Source organism: Manis javanica, chromosome 2, assembly GCF_040802235.1.
Source record: "Manis javanica isolate MJ-LG chromosome 2, MJ_LKY, whole genome shotgun sequence".
Taxonomy (NCBI): Eukaryota; Metazoa; Chordata; class Mammalia; order Pholidota; family Manidae; genus Manis; species Manis javanica.
The window spans coordinates 128,740,424-128,755,888 of NC_133157.1; the positions used below are offsets into that span (position 1 = coordinate 128,740,424).

General features: G+C 41.7%; 1 pseudogene; it reads right to left on the minus strand.

The window, feature by feature from the left end:
- The window catches only part of LOC108387300 (uncharacterized), a 40,185-nt pseudogene that overhangs the window by 4,605 nt on the left and 20,115 nt on the right, over positions 1-15,465 (minus strand).

A 15,465-nucleotide genomic window follows, 5' to 3' on the forward strand; every position in this document is an offset into this window, starting at 1 on the left:
CTGTGGAGATTCGGAAGAGGGACAAGGCAAGAGGGAAAGGGGCATCCAGGCTGAGGAGCACACATTCCTAGTGACACCTAGGGAAGCAGTGCTGTGATATTTCTCCAGCAGTGCTCAGCAGTCTCAAGGTAGGGAGGCACAAAGTACATGGCAGAATTAATTAATCAAAAATTAGAAATTGGTGGGGTAGATGTTTTAGAAAGAAGGGAGATGAGGGCTATGTTTGGCCTGGCAGGAGAGCAGCTGGCACGAAATGCCCTAGCATAGAGGACAGAGGCCTGAGGAGGGTCAGGAGGAGTGAAAATAAAGGGGTGGGTGCACTAGATAGAAAATAAGCTGGTTAAGACGACAGTATGACCAAAATTATAACTTGATCAAAAATAATTATTCCCAGGGACTCGGTGTGTTGTGATACTTTAATAAACCATAGAGGATGATTTTTGTTAACTTTCATATTATCTACATATCCATTTCCAGAATTGTTGGTCTTTTTCCCTACATTTTTTCCTTTGTAAGTCATTGCCTATAGTTACTCCTGCTCTGTAATGTTTGCCTAGCAAAAACTTAGAAACAAACCAAACAGTAATAAAGACTTCGTGAAATTCAATTATGTTGGGTGACTATTTATATGGAAGGATCCCTTAAAAATATGTGAATATATACAGACAAAATGTCTAAGAGACATGTACTAGTATGGTTTTCTCCAGAGAGGTAGCAGCACTCTGTTGACATTTTTGCTTGTTTGTATTTTTTTCCCAGTAAAAATCTGTTAAAGTATGTAGAATTTTCTGCATTTAAAAAAAGTTTTAATTCATTTACTACCAATTGATGTCTGTTCTGCTCATTTGACAAGATTTTCCATAAATGTTTTTATTGCTTTGATTGGTTGAAGACACCAATCTTTTCAATAAAAATCTTACTTTTTAAAAAACATAGAATTTTCTGCATTTAAAAAAAAGTTTTAATTCATTTTCTACCAATTGATGTCTATTCTGCTTGTTTGACAAGATTTTCCATAAATGTCTTTATTTCTTTGATTGGTTGAAGACCAATCCTTTCAACAAAAATTTTACTTTTTAAAAAACATAACTTTTGTGCATGTTTTATGACTTCAGTGTGGATATTCTTTAGGTGCTGAGTTTCCATATGTACACATCTAAAATGGTCAATACAATTATGCAATACCTTTCCAGCTGTGAGGTTCCCATTCTTCAAGCAGCAAGACCAAGAGCTTGATCTGTGAGTGACGGCTCTGCGGGGGTCCGTTATCTTTCCCATCATGTTGCTGAGTGCCATTCTCAGAGTGTGTGGGCAGATGCAAGCCTTGCTCCAGAACTTTGATCATGAGTACAGCTCTGAGTGACAACCTTAATGTGGTCCTCAGTGTGTGATCGGGCCATCAAAACCAGATCCGCGGCTTACGTGGCAGGATCGGGAAATGAGTTTATCTGTGATCAGAGGGTTTCGAGGGATTAGTAACCCTTTCAAGTTTCTCTCTTCCCCGGTGGAGCAACAGCAATGCAGAGTGGTGGTGACAGCTCAGCACAGAGGCAAACCACTCCTGGGATGGCAGAGGGGGCCAGTACTGACCACGTGCTGGGAATGGGGACCAATCTCATTTATCCCTAAGGACCCAGTGAGACAGGTGTGGAGATGAACAGAAAACTGAGGCTCAGAGAGACCATTGATTGAACTTGCTAATGTTCCACAATCAGTAAATGGCAGAACTGTGATAAAAACCCAGGTGTGTCTAACTCTGCTGATAACACTGTGCTTTTTAATATATTAGGCTGCCTCTTGACAAGAGGGCAATTTAACTAGTGAGCAGAACAGTGATGCTGCCACCAGAATTATCTCTGGCACTCTCCAGTTTACAGTACTTTACAGTTTAGTTTCCACACACCCATTGGAACGCTCCTGTTCTTCCCACTCTGACAAACAATGCCATTTAACAGGCACTTTGTATATACCATGTTCTTGGTGGAGTGACCTACATATATTATCTAACTTATTCCTCATAGGAGCCCTATAAGGTAGCTATCATCACCCCCATTTACAGATGAAGAAATGGCAGCTTAGAGAAATTATTTGTCCAAGCTCCTAAATACTTAACCCAGCACTCCCTAATTCAAAGCCTGTTCTCTTAAACTCTACACCTTACTCCACTAATCCACTAACATGAGCAGAGGATGGCCTCACTATAACATGCCATCTCTATGTAGTGAAAGATATTTTTAAGTCTGAGATAGCATTTTATTTCTAACAGCACTGAGGTAGGACTTCAAATTCTTGGATGTGTCCTTAGATTTTGGTGAGTTCCAGTGTGGAATTTCTGAGCCCAGTTTCTTAGAAACTCATCCAAGATCAGTATTACAGTTCAGAAATTAAGTACTTCATTTGACTTTGAATATCAAAGTTAAAGCTGAAAGAACCCTCCAGTTTTAAAAGGGAGAGATGGCGCTGGCACTGCTCTTCACCTTCTCAGATACCACCTGAAGTCGACAGGATCAGAAACACAGGTGTGAATGCTGCCTTTAGCCAGAAGGCTTCTCTGGGTCTGGATTCTGGGGAAGGGCTGCCACAAGCAAGGAGAGGAGTGTCCAGGATGACAGTCTATACAGCGCGCATCTAGACGGCAGGAGACAGCTCCTCAGAGGGGAGGGCTTATGCGGATGAACACCACCAACTTTCCTGTGTTGGAACTAGTAGAAATAAAACTTGGGAGATGCAGAGGAAGTGGGATGGGTGAGGAAAAGCACTTTTGCAGGAAGCTGTCTGTAACTGAGGTAGGGCAGAGGAGAGAAACTGCAGTGTGACAGTGTGAAGCTGCTGACAGAGAGAAATAAAGGCTAAAAAACAACAGACTAATAACAACGAAGCAAAACTGAAGGAACAAACAGCAGCAGACTCACAGACTCCAAGAAGGGACTAGCGGATACCAAAGGGGAGGACCAAAGGGGAGGGGTGTGGGAGGGTGGGTGGGGAGGGAGGGAGATGGAGATTGTGGGGTATCATGATTGGTGCCCATGGTGTATGTGGGGTCACAGGGAAGGCAGTGAAGCTTGGAGAAGACAAGTAAGGACTCTGTGGCATCTTACTACACTGTGACTGTAATGGGGTACGGGGGGGGTACTCGATAATAAGGGTGAATGTAATAACCACATTGTTTTTCTTGTGAAACCTTCATAAGAGTGTATATCAATGATATCTTTAAAAATTGCTATTTTTAAACTCATGGCAGAGAAAACAGTTTGAGAGAAGCTTTCAGTATAAAAACCCAGAAGCCTGAAAACCCAGCTCATAAATTTTATAAACAATAATCCTGAAAGAAAAAATTTTGAGACAGGTCTTTTTCTCTATAGTCTCAGAAGAAATTAAAAATTCCTTGAGTCAGGGAGAAAGAGGAAATCAGAGGTAAAGCAAAGAACTTGGACTTTGAGGGATTCAAGAGCAGGATGACTTATGTCCCAATTTCCCTTCCTCTCTTGCCATGCATAGAAATGTAGACTTGATGATGTGCCATAACTAGACAAAGGGGACACCAGATAGCCTCCTAAATAGAGTGTTTTGGAGGAACAGTTTCAGGTTGAACCAGTCACTCAGGTAGGACATTCAAAGATGGATATTCAGGGAGATCCTCAGTGTCTGCAAGAATAAGAGCCAGTAGGAGACTGTTATCAGTGGAGGCACTGCTAAGTCACGACCGAGCCGAGAGGTTAGACCAACACTTCCTTGAATGCAGACTTAAAGGACAGTTGCCAACAAGGTTCCCAGTGATCAGAAAGACAGGAAAAGAAAAAAAACCAGAGTCCAACACATACTCCCCATGACTCAAAATTCCTGCTATGCTGGACCCCGACCCCAGAATATTCCCTACCCAAGCCCCTGCAATGGCTTGTCTAGGAAGGACTGGACTCGTTGAAGTAGAAAACATATCCAACACAGATCAATACAAAGTTATACCAAGAAAAAAGGAGGAAAGTAAAATTACTCAAAAAAGCTATTGTGATGGAGCAGAAAAGTCTGGGAACCAAATACATTGCCATGACTATTAAACGTTATGAAGCAAAGGCCTCCACAAGTAACAGCTCAAAGCAGAGACTTACAAGAAGACATGGTGAAAAAAAGAGGTACAACCTGGGCTGCTTGTGCTCAGGAAACTAGCTCAAAGGTCGCCCTGGAAGTGGCACATCTGATAAGAGCCCCAGTCAAAAGCATGGTATGAAGACTGGATGGCAAGATGGAGGAAAGAGGGCAAACATGAGTGGATGGAAACAGAGTCATGCTTGTAGAGAACTCTCCAGGTGAAGAGGTCATATGCCAGAGGAAGGGATGGCGCTAGTTAGTGGGAGACGAGAGGGGTTTGAAGTTTGAGGAAATGGGAGCCATAAAGACAAAGGGATTGGATGGTGTCTCAGTCCATTTGAGGGATGGTAACAAAATACCACAATGCTTATAAACAACAGGAATGTACTTCTTCAAGCCCTTGGAGGTTGGTGAATTCAGGCTGAGTGTGCTGGCAGATTCAGTCTGGCAAGGCTGCTTCCTGGTTAATAGTATGCTCTCGCTGTGTCCTCACCTGGGGAAGAGAGCGGGTTCTCTGTGGGTCTCCCTCACAAAGGCACTGATCCATCGTGGGGCTCCACTTCCAGGGCCTTACCAACACCCTGAGGCCCCACCTTCTGCAACCAGCACCCTGGGGGTTAGGATTCCAACTTATGCATTTGGGAGGGACACTAACATTCAAACCATAGCACATGGCTAATACTAGGTTCCATCGATATTTACAAGAAGAAAATAAAAGGCTGAGGGCATTTAACAAGCAACTGAAAGCCAGGTTTGAGGCTCTACTTCTGATTTCCTTTTAAGGGACAGGAAAACAGAGGAGGGTTGGAACAGAGCCATTTAGAATCTAGGTAAGGCCTGTCAGTGGCCACGTCATCTTCTGCAGCATTGTCTTGGTCATCCTCATCTCCAAGGAAACATGCACGTTGGGAGGTTAGGTCACTCTCTTCTTGGACAACAAAGTCTTGCTCTTTGGGCTCCCTGTCAGAAACTCTCTGAAGAAGTCTTCCTTCCATTAGCACATTCCTCAACAGGCAACCAGAAATTTATCAGATTTAAGTTTTTAAAAATTACATTCTTATTCCAGCTCTGCCCACTTCTTACACACACACATTATCTGCATCAGACATGTGTTCTCAGATTTTCCCAGACATTCATGGCAATAATTTCTGATTTTACTTCTATGGGGCCTTACATCCCTCTGTAAATTTCCATTTCAGAAGGTAATTTATTTCCAAGCTCTATGGTTTTGTGTACTGGCCACATGTATATTCAATATCTTATAAAAATGTCCTTTGTAATAGTTCTCAAGGAATCATCTAATCACTTCTTATATAGTCAATTACGAACTCAATGATGGATTATTGATTTGTTCAATGATTTATTTATGACCCTACTTGAATGTAGGATGCTTTTCCAGTTCTTTTTCTAGTCTAATAGCTCCAAATAATGATTCCCCACTGTCTTCTCTCATGTTCCAAAACACATATTCTTAACACAGAGGACTGTGTACTCACAGGGAACATGAAAATAAAAATAGAAAATGTGGAGTACACATGTGTGTACGGTTAGAAAAGTGATGATGATGACCTCGGAGAAAATGAAAAACCTTTTCTTCTGTTTCCCCCACCTACTACCTACTACCACCTTTCAAGGTCAGGTGGCAGCTCTGTGACTGAACAGGGCCAACTGTATCTCCCCCATCATGTGCAAAGACCACAAGCATCAAAGAGGATGTCTTTATCACAATATCTGTTACTGTGACCTTCAAAGCCACAGCACAAGAAGTGTTAGTGATTTTCTTATTTTTCATAGGTATCCTTCCTTCTTTTCATTTCCTTTATATCTAAGACTTCTTCCTTAAGCAAAAAATACAGTTTCTCTGTGTTACAAAAAAAGATGAAAAAGAAAACTTAATTTGTTTCCCTCTTCTATGATAGTTGGTTTCTCCCACTCTAAGTAGATATGTTGTTATTTGTTTGAACCTGAACATCGTCCCAGAAAAGAAACCAAATCTGAAACACTTTCTTCAAACCTGATTTGGGGAATTATTCTGTCAAAGGCCGCATGCCTCTATACTTTCTTGAATGAGAGAAGGGGATGGAATTGAACAGTTATTATAGAGTTATATAATCTTAGGGTTGAAAAAACTATAGGCCCTATCATCTTATTCAGTGCTAAAATCTTTTCCATTATACCCATAATGTTAGGATTTCAGGCTGCTAATTAGTCAGATCTCTCCCCTCTGAGTTTTGAACCTGTTGGGAAATAAAAGAATTAACGTGATACTATGATTACAATAAGAAAAATATATTTGGCCTTCATCCCTGATCCTGGCACAGTGCTCCTAAAACCCTTGGAATTTCCTAAGTGCAAAGAATGACAGAAGTGGCTTTTGTTACTGAGGTGACTTTTGGAAAGCATCTAAGGATGAAGACTGGTAACCAGGGGAACCAATCATGTGATTGGAGGGTTGGAACTCTCAGTCCCACCACCCTGAGCTCCAGAAAGTGGGAGGCACTGGAGATTGAGTTCAGTCCCCCACAGCCAGTGATTTAACCAATCATGCCTGTGTAATATAGCCTCCATAAAAACCCAAAATGATGGGTGTGAGACAGCTTCCAGGTTGGTGAATACACGGAGATTCAGAGACTGTGGCATGCTCAGAGAGCATGGCAGACCCTTCCCCTTGTCCTATGCATTTCTTCCATCTGGCTTTCCTGAGTTATGGCCTTTTATAATAAACTAGTGATCGAGTAAGTAAAATGTTTCTCTGAGTTCTGTGAGCTGCTCTAGAAAATTAAACAAACCCAAGGAGGGGGTCTTTGGAACCTCTGATCTATAGCCACTTGGTCAGAAGTACAGGTAATAACATGGACTTGTGATTGGCATCCTGAGTTGGAGGAGGTCCTTGGAACCTGCGCTTTTCAGTGCATCAGTCAAAAGCATAGATAGCACCCTGGGCTTGCAGCTGGCATGTGAAGTCACAGGTGGGGGCAGTCTTGTGGGACAGAGCCCTTAATCCATGGGATCTGACACCATCTACCAGATGAGTTGAATTGGAGGATATCCAGCAAGTGCCTGAAAATTGCTCGTTGGTATGGAGACATCACCCCCCACCTTGAAACTGATGATCACAACACAAATAGGAGAAACACAGGAATCAAAAATACCAGCTTTACTGAGGGTGAAGTTTGGAAGAAAGGCAGTGAGAGAAGGAGAGAAGGTAGCAATTTCTACCCAGTACTTCCCATAGCCAGAAATTGTCCATATCTGGACAGTTGAAATTTCTAGAAAATTCCTCAGGTAGACCTAAATTCCATTTTGCTGCAGTACCTGTAATATTTGGGGAGATGTTTTAGAATAAGACATCTCTCTTGCTTATAACAGCCCTTAAAAAGCTTTGAGATAGGAGGCACTCAAGATGCCATCGTGAGTAGGGAGGTGGAGATCTCCTCCCAAACCATATATATTTTGAAAATACAGCAAATACAACTATTCCTAAAAGAGAAATGAGAAGATACAGTACAACAGCCAGGCTACATCTACATCTTTGAGAACTCAGCATCCCACAAAAAGGGTAAGATACAAAGATGTGACCTGGTGGGACCCAAGCACTGCCCCCACCCCAGCTCACCAGCGGGAGGAAAAGAATCAGAGTGGGGAGGGAGTGGAAGCACAGGACTGCTAAATACCCAGCCCTAGTAACCTGCACTGGGAGCACAGACACACATTGCATGGTGTTCTGGATATTAGAGAAATGGAAAAGTAAAATCCGAGATGGTGACTGCAAGAGGGTCCCCACAGCAAGCTCCCCTGGGACAAAAGAAAAGCAGGCACTTTAAAAGCTTTAAAGGGACAAGGGTTTAACAGGTGGACAAAATCGTCCCAGCACTCTCAGCCAAGCAGGCTGGGAATCTTAAAGAACTTCAGGTGCCCTAACCCCCTGGGTGTCAATGCATCTCCGAAGCCCTGCACGGCGATAAGCAACCTGCCATTCATTCCCCACCCGCCAGGACTGCAAGCAAACCAGCTGACCCGCTATTGCTGGGGACCAGCGGGAGAGCAGCTCCACCCACAGCAACCACACAGAGTCTTCTCCCAGTGCACAGATAACTGGGCCAGACCCAGAGGCTGCTACCAGCATACAGCTGCCTGGCACAGACAGAGGAAGCTGGTGCAAGGTCCGGAAGGTACGAAGGGTTGCTGTTCTCACAGGAGAACACGAGCCACGTGCCTGCGACCCCTGGCAGTGTCCTAGACCATCCTGAGGGCCACCCGCCCATGGCAGGTCAGGGAATTAACCCAGAGACTGCTCCTTGTGTGTGGATAACCGGCACAGGCAGTGGAGAAAAGCAAGGTGACCAACAAGCAGGAAGGAACTTTCTTCTCCCTGCTGACACACACGCCACTTGCCAGTGATCACTTCTATCATCACAAAAATGCAGAAGAACCTGGTCCAATCCAAAATCACTCAAACAACGCCAGAGAGAGGGCCTAGCAAGATAGATATAACCAATCTTCCTGAAAAAGAATTCAGAATAAAGTCATAACTATGCTGATGTACCTGCAGAGAAACATGCAAGAGCTAAGGGATGAAGTCCAGAGGAAGATAACAGAAATGAAACAACCAATGGAAGGACTGCAGAGCAGATTGGATGAGGTGCAAGAGGCCATTAATGGAATAGAAATCAGAAAAGAGGAACACAGAGAAGCTGAGGCAGAGACAGATAAAAGGATCTCTAGGAATGAAAGAATATTAAGAGAACTGTGTGACCAATCCAAATGGAACAATATTTGCATTATAGGGGTACAAGAAGAAGAAGAGAGAGAAAAAGGGATAGAAAGTGTCCTTGATGAAATAATTGCTGAAAACTTCCCCAAGCTGGGGAAAGAAATAGTCTCTCAGACCATGGAAGCCCATAGATCTCCCAACACAAGGGACCCAAGGAGGACAAAACCAAGACATATAATAATTAAAATGGCAAAGATCAAAGACAAGGACAGGCTATTAAAGGCAGCCAGAGAGAGAAAAAAGATCACCTACAAAGGAAAACCCATCAGGCAATCATCAGCCTTCTCAACAGAAACCTTACAGGCCAGAAGAGAATGGCATGATATATTTAATGCAATGAAACAGAAGGGCCTTGAATCAAGGATACTGTATCCAGTGACATTATCATTTAAATTTGAAGGAGGGATTAAACAATTTCAAGATAAGCAAAAGTTGAGGGAATTTGCCTCCCACAAACCACCTCTACATGGTATTTTAAAGGGACTACTCTAGATGGAAGTACTCCAAAGGCTAAATAGATGTCACCAGAGAAAATAAAATCACAGCAAAGAAAGCAGACCAACCAAATACTAACTAAAGGCAAAAAATAAAATCAGCTATCCACAAAAGCAGTCAAGGGAAACACCAAAGAGTACAGAATAAAACACCAAACATATAGAGTGGAGGAGGAAGAATAAGAAGGGAGAGAAATAAAGAATCATCAGACAGTGTTTATAATAGCATAATAAGTGAGTTAAAGTTAGATGGTTTGATAGTAAAGAAGCTATGCTTGAACCTTTGGTAACCACAAATCCAAGCCTGTAATGGCAATAAGTACATATTTATCAATAATCACCCTAAATGTAAATAGACTGAATGCACCAATCAAAACACACAGAGTAATAGATTGGATAAAAAAGCAAGACCCATCTATATGCTGCTTACAAGAGACTCACCTCAAACCTAGAGACATACACAGACTAAAAGTGAAGGGATGGAAAAAGATATTTCATGGAAACAATAGGGAGAAAAAAGCAGGAGTTGTAGTACTCATATTAGACAAAATAGATTTCAAAACAAAGAAAGTAACAAGATATAAAGAAGGACATTACATAATGATAAAGGGGTCACTCCAACAAGAGGATATAACCATTATAAATATATATGCACCCAACACAGGAGCACCGACATGTGAACAAATACTAACAGAATTAAAGGAGGGAATAGCATGCAATGCACTCATTTTAGGAGACTTCAACACACCACTCACTCCAAAGGACAGATCAACCAGACAGAAAATAAGTAAGGACACAGAGGCACTGAACAGCACACTAGAACAGATGGACCTAACAGACATCTACAGAACCCTACACCCAAATGCAACAGGATACACATTCTTCTCAAGTGCACATGGAACATTTTCCAGAATAGACCACATACTAGGCCACAAAAAAGAGCCTCAGTAAATTTAAAAAGATTGAAATTCTACCAAACAACTTCTCAGATCACAAAGGTATAAAACTAGAAATAAATTGTACAAAGAAAACAAAAAGGCTCACAAACACATGGAAGCTTAACAACATGCTTCTAAATAATCAATGGATCAATAACCAAATTAAAGTAGAGATCAAGCAATATAAGGAAACAAATGACAACAACAGCACAATGCCCAAACTTCTGTGAGATGCAGTGAAGGCAGTTCTTAGAGGAAATTATATAGCAACCCAGGCCTATTTACAGAAGGAAGAACAATACCAAATTAATAGTCTAAAATCACAATTATTGAAACTGGAAAAAGAAGAACAAATGAGACCCAAAGTCAGCAGAAGGTGAGACATAATAAAGATCAGAGAAGAAATAAATAAAATTGAGAAGAATAAAACAATAGAAAAAAAATCAATGAAACCAAGAGCTGGTTCTTTGAGAAAATAAACAAAATAGATAAACCCCTAGTCAGACTTATTAAGAGAAAAGGAGAATCTATACACATAAATAGAATAGAAATAAGAAAGGAAAAATATGATGGACACCACAGAAATACAAAGAATTATTAGATAATACTATGAGAATCTATATGCTAACAAGCAGGATAACCAAGAAGAAATGGACAACTTCCTAGAAAAATACAACCTTCTAAGACTGACCAAGGAAGAAACAGAAAATCTGAACAGACCAATTACCAGCAATTATATTGAATCGGTAATAAAAAAACTACCCAAGAACAAAACATCTGGGCAAGATGGATTCACCGCTGAATTTAATCAGACATTTAGAGAACACATAATACCCATTCTCCTTAAAGATTTCCAAAAAATAGAAGAGGAGGGAATACTTCCAAACTCATTCTATGAAGCTAGCATCACTCTAATACCAAAACCAGGCAGACACCACAAAAAAAGAAAATTACAGACCAATATCCTTGATGAACATAGATACAAAAATACTCAACAAAATATTAGCAAACCAAATTCAAAAATACATCAGGAGGATCATACACCATGATCAAGTGGGATTCATCTCAGGGATGCAAGGATGGTACAACTTTCAAAAATCCATCAGCATCATCCACCACATAAACAAAAAGAAGGACAAAAACCACACGATCATCTCCATAGATTCTGAAAAAGCATTTGACAAAATTCAACATCCATTCATGATAAAAACTCTCAACAAAATGGGTATAGAGGGCAAATACCTCAACATAATAAAGGCCATATATGACAAACCCACAGCCAACATCATACTTAACAGCAAGAAGCTGAAAGCTTTTCACCTAAGATCAGGAACGAGACAGGGATGCCCACTCTCCCAACTGTATTCAACATAGTCCTGGAGGTCCTAGCCATGGCAATCAGACAACACAAAGAAATAAAAGGCATCCAGATTGGTAAGAAAGAAGTCAAACTGTCACTGTTTGCAGATGACATGATATTGTACATGAAAAACCCTAAGAACTCCACTACAAAACTACTAGAACCAATATCTGAATTCAGCAAAGTTGCAGGATACAAAATTAATACACAGAAATCTGTTGTACTCCTATACACTAATGATGAACTATCAGAAAGAGAAATCAGGAAAACAATTCCATTCACAATTGCATCAAGAAGAATAAAATACCTAGGAAAAAACCTAACCAAGGAAGTGAAAGACCTATACCCTGAAAACTACAAGACACTCTAAAGAGAAATTAAAGAGGACCCTAACAAATGGAAATTAATCCCATGCTCTTGGCTAGGAAGAATTAATATTGTCCAAATGGCCATCCTGCCTAAAGCAATCTACAGATTCAATGCAATCCCTATCAAAATACCAACAGCATTCTTCAATGAATTGGAACAAATAGTTCTAAAATTCATATGGAATAACAAAAGACCCTGAATAGCCAAAGCAATCCTGAGAAGGAAGAAGAAAATGGGGGGATCTTGCTTCCCAACTTCAAGCTCTACTACAAAGTCACAGTAATCAAGGCAGCTTGGTACTGGCACAAGAACAGACCCATAGACCAGTGGAACAGAATAGAGAGTCCAGACATTTATCCAAACATATATGGTCAATTAATATATGATACAATAGCCATGGATATAAAATGGGGAAATGACATCCTCTTCAACAGCTGGTGTTGGCAAAACTGGACAGCTAGATGTAAGAGAATGAAACTGGATCATTGTCTAACCCCATATACAAAAGTAAATTCAAAAATGTATCAAAGACCTGAACATAAGTCATGAAACCATAAAACCCTTAGAGAAAAACATAGGCAAAAATCTCTTGGACATAAACATGGGCAACTTCTTCATGAACATATCTCCCTGGGCAATGGAAACAAAAGCAAAATGAACAAGTGGGACTATATCAAGCTGAAAAGCTTCTGTACAGCAAAGGACTCCATCAATAGAACAAAAAGGATCCTACAGTAAGGGAGAATATATTCATAAATGACAGATCCGAGAGAGAGTTGACATCCAAAATATATAAAGAGCTCACACACTTCAACAAACAAAAAGCAAATAATCCAATTAAAAAATGGGCAGAATAGCTGAACAGACAGTTCTCCAAAGAAGAAGTTCAGATGACTAACAGACACATGAAAAGATGCTCCACATCACTAATCATCAGAGAAATGCAAATTAAAACCACAATGAGATATCACCTCACACCAGTTAGGATGGCCAACATCCAAAAGACAAGAAACAACAAATGCTGGCAACAATGAGGAGAAAGGGGAACCCTCCTACACTTCTGGTGGGAATGTAAATTAGTTCAACCATTGTGGAAAGCAGTATGGAGGTTCCTCAAAAAGCTCAAAATAGAAATACCATTTGACCCAGGAATTCCACTCCTAGGAATTTACCCAAAGAAAATAAGATCCCAGATTCAAAAAGACATATGCACCCCTATGTTTATCACAGCACTATTTACAACAGCCAAGATATGGAAGCAACCTAAGTGTCCATCAGTAGATGAATGGATATAGAAGATGTGGTACATATACACAATGGAATATTATTCAGTCATAAGAAGATAACAAATCCTACCATTTGCAGCAACATGCAAGAAGGTAGAGGGTATTATGCTCAGTGAAATAAGCCAGGCAGAGAAAAACAAGTACCAAATGATTTCACTCATCTGTGGAGTGTAAGAACAAAGAAAAAACTGAAGGAACAAAACAGCAGCAGATTCAAAGAACCCAAGAATGGACTAACAGTTACCAAAGGAAAGGGACTGGACAGGATGGGTGGGAAGGGAGGAGTAAGGGGGGAAAACAGGCATTACGATTAGCCCACATAATATAAGCAGGAGGCACAGGGAAGGCAGTACAACACAGAGAAGACAACTAGTGACTCTATAGCATCTTACTATGTTGATGGACAGTGGCTATAATGGGGTATTTGGTGGGGACTTGATAATGGGGGGAGTCTAGTAACCATAATGTTGCTCATGTAATTGTACATTAGTGATACCAAAATTTTTAAAAAATGATTTGAGATATACATTTAGACAGTTTCATTGCCCATCTTCTCTCAGGTGAACATCTGAAGGTGCTCAAAAGAACAGCTTTTCACCCACTCACTATCTAGGTCTGTATATTAAATACGTTTTAATAGATATGTTTTAAAAATCACATTCATTTATAAAGGACAAAAAATATACCAAAAAGCTTGGAATTGGAAATAGTAAAAAATAACTAAATATCTAAGGAAAATTATTCTTCATCTACAAGTTATGACCTTACAAATAATTCTTTTCATTAACACTGATGGAAAAACCTTATCATTTCAATAGGACAACTTAAAACTCTTCTGCAAGTACAGGAAGCAGTAAGAATCTACTCAGCTGTGGAGTGTAAGCCTGTGATGGCCTCTTTGCCAAGAGATTGTTGCCAATAATCTTTCCCCACAAAAGATTGTTCCCATTAAAGGGCATGGTTTTGCCTTTCAAGACAGACAGAGCTCTCCAGGCCTCCACATAGAGTCTAGGATCATCCCTCTATCCCCAGGACTGCTACATACATATGCTTATCAAATGATGTATGAATAAGGTGAGTGACTAATGAATGGTAATTAGTTTCCACCAATAATACCCCAAAAACTAAGTAGAGCTCTCAGCAGCCTCTCCATACTTATCAGGAGTAAAGCAGAGACTAAGTGAAGACCTGGAAATAAAATGAAATAGCAAGGGGTAGCGGGAGCCAAGATGGCGGCGTGAGTAGAGCAGTGGAAATCTCCTCCCAAAAACACATAGAGCTATGAAAATATAACAAAGAAAAATCTTCCTAAAATAGAGACCACAGGACACAGGACAACATCCAGACCACATCCACACCTGCAAGAACCCAGCGCCTTGTGAAGGGGGTAAGATACAAGCCCCGGCCCGGCGGGACCCGAGCGCCCCTCCCCCCGGCTCCCGGCGGGTGGAGAGAAACCGGAGCAGTTTTTTTTTTTGGCGAGCGCTTTTTGGAAGCCTTAGAGGGACGGGCCCCCGTTGCTGGGGAGGCAGGGTGGCGGGACCGGTGAGGAGGTGCCTGGGAACAGCGCCGGAGGACAAAGAATATCCCGCGTTTCTCCCTGCGAGACCTGGGGGCGGGTGCCTGAGACCGGTGCCTGAGGACGGAGGAGGTCGCGCGTTTTTCCCCTTTTTTTTTTTCTCTTTTTGGCAAGCGCTTTTTGGAAGCCTTGAAGGGACGGGGACCCCAGTGCTAGGGAGGCACGGTGGCGGGACTGGTGAGCGGGTGGCTGGGACCGGCGCCTGAGGACAAAGAATATCCCCCGTTTTTCCCTGCGGGACCGGTGGGCGGGTGCCTGAGACCGGCACTTGAGGACAGAGGAAATCGCGCGTTTTTCCCCTTTTTTTTTTCTCTTTTCTGCGAGTGCTTTTTGGAAGCCTAAAAGGGACAGGGACCCCGGTGCTAGGGAGGCAGGGCGGCGGGACTGGTGAGCGGGTGCCTGGGACCGGCACCTGAGGACAAAGAATATCCCGCATTTTTCCCTGTGGGACCGGTGGGTGGGTGCCTGAGACCAGCACCTGAGGACGGAAGAAATCGCGCGTTTTTCCCCTTTTTTTTCTCTCTTTTTGCCAAGTGCTTTTTGGAAGCCTTGAAGGGACAGGGACCCCGGTGCTAGGGA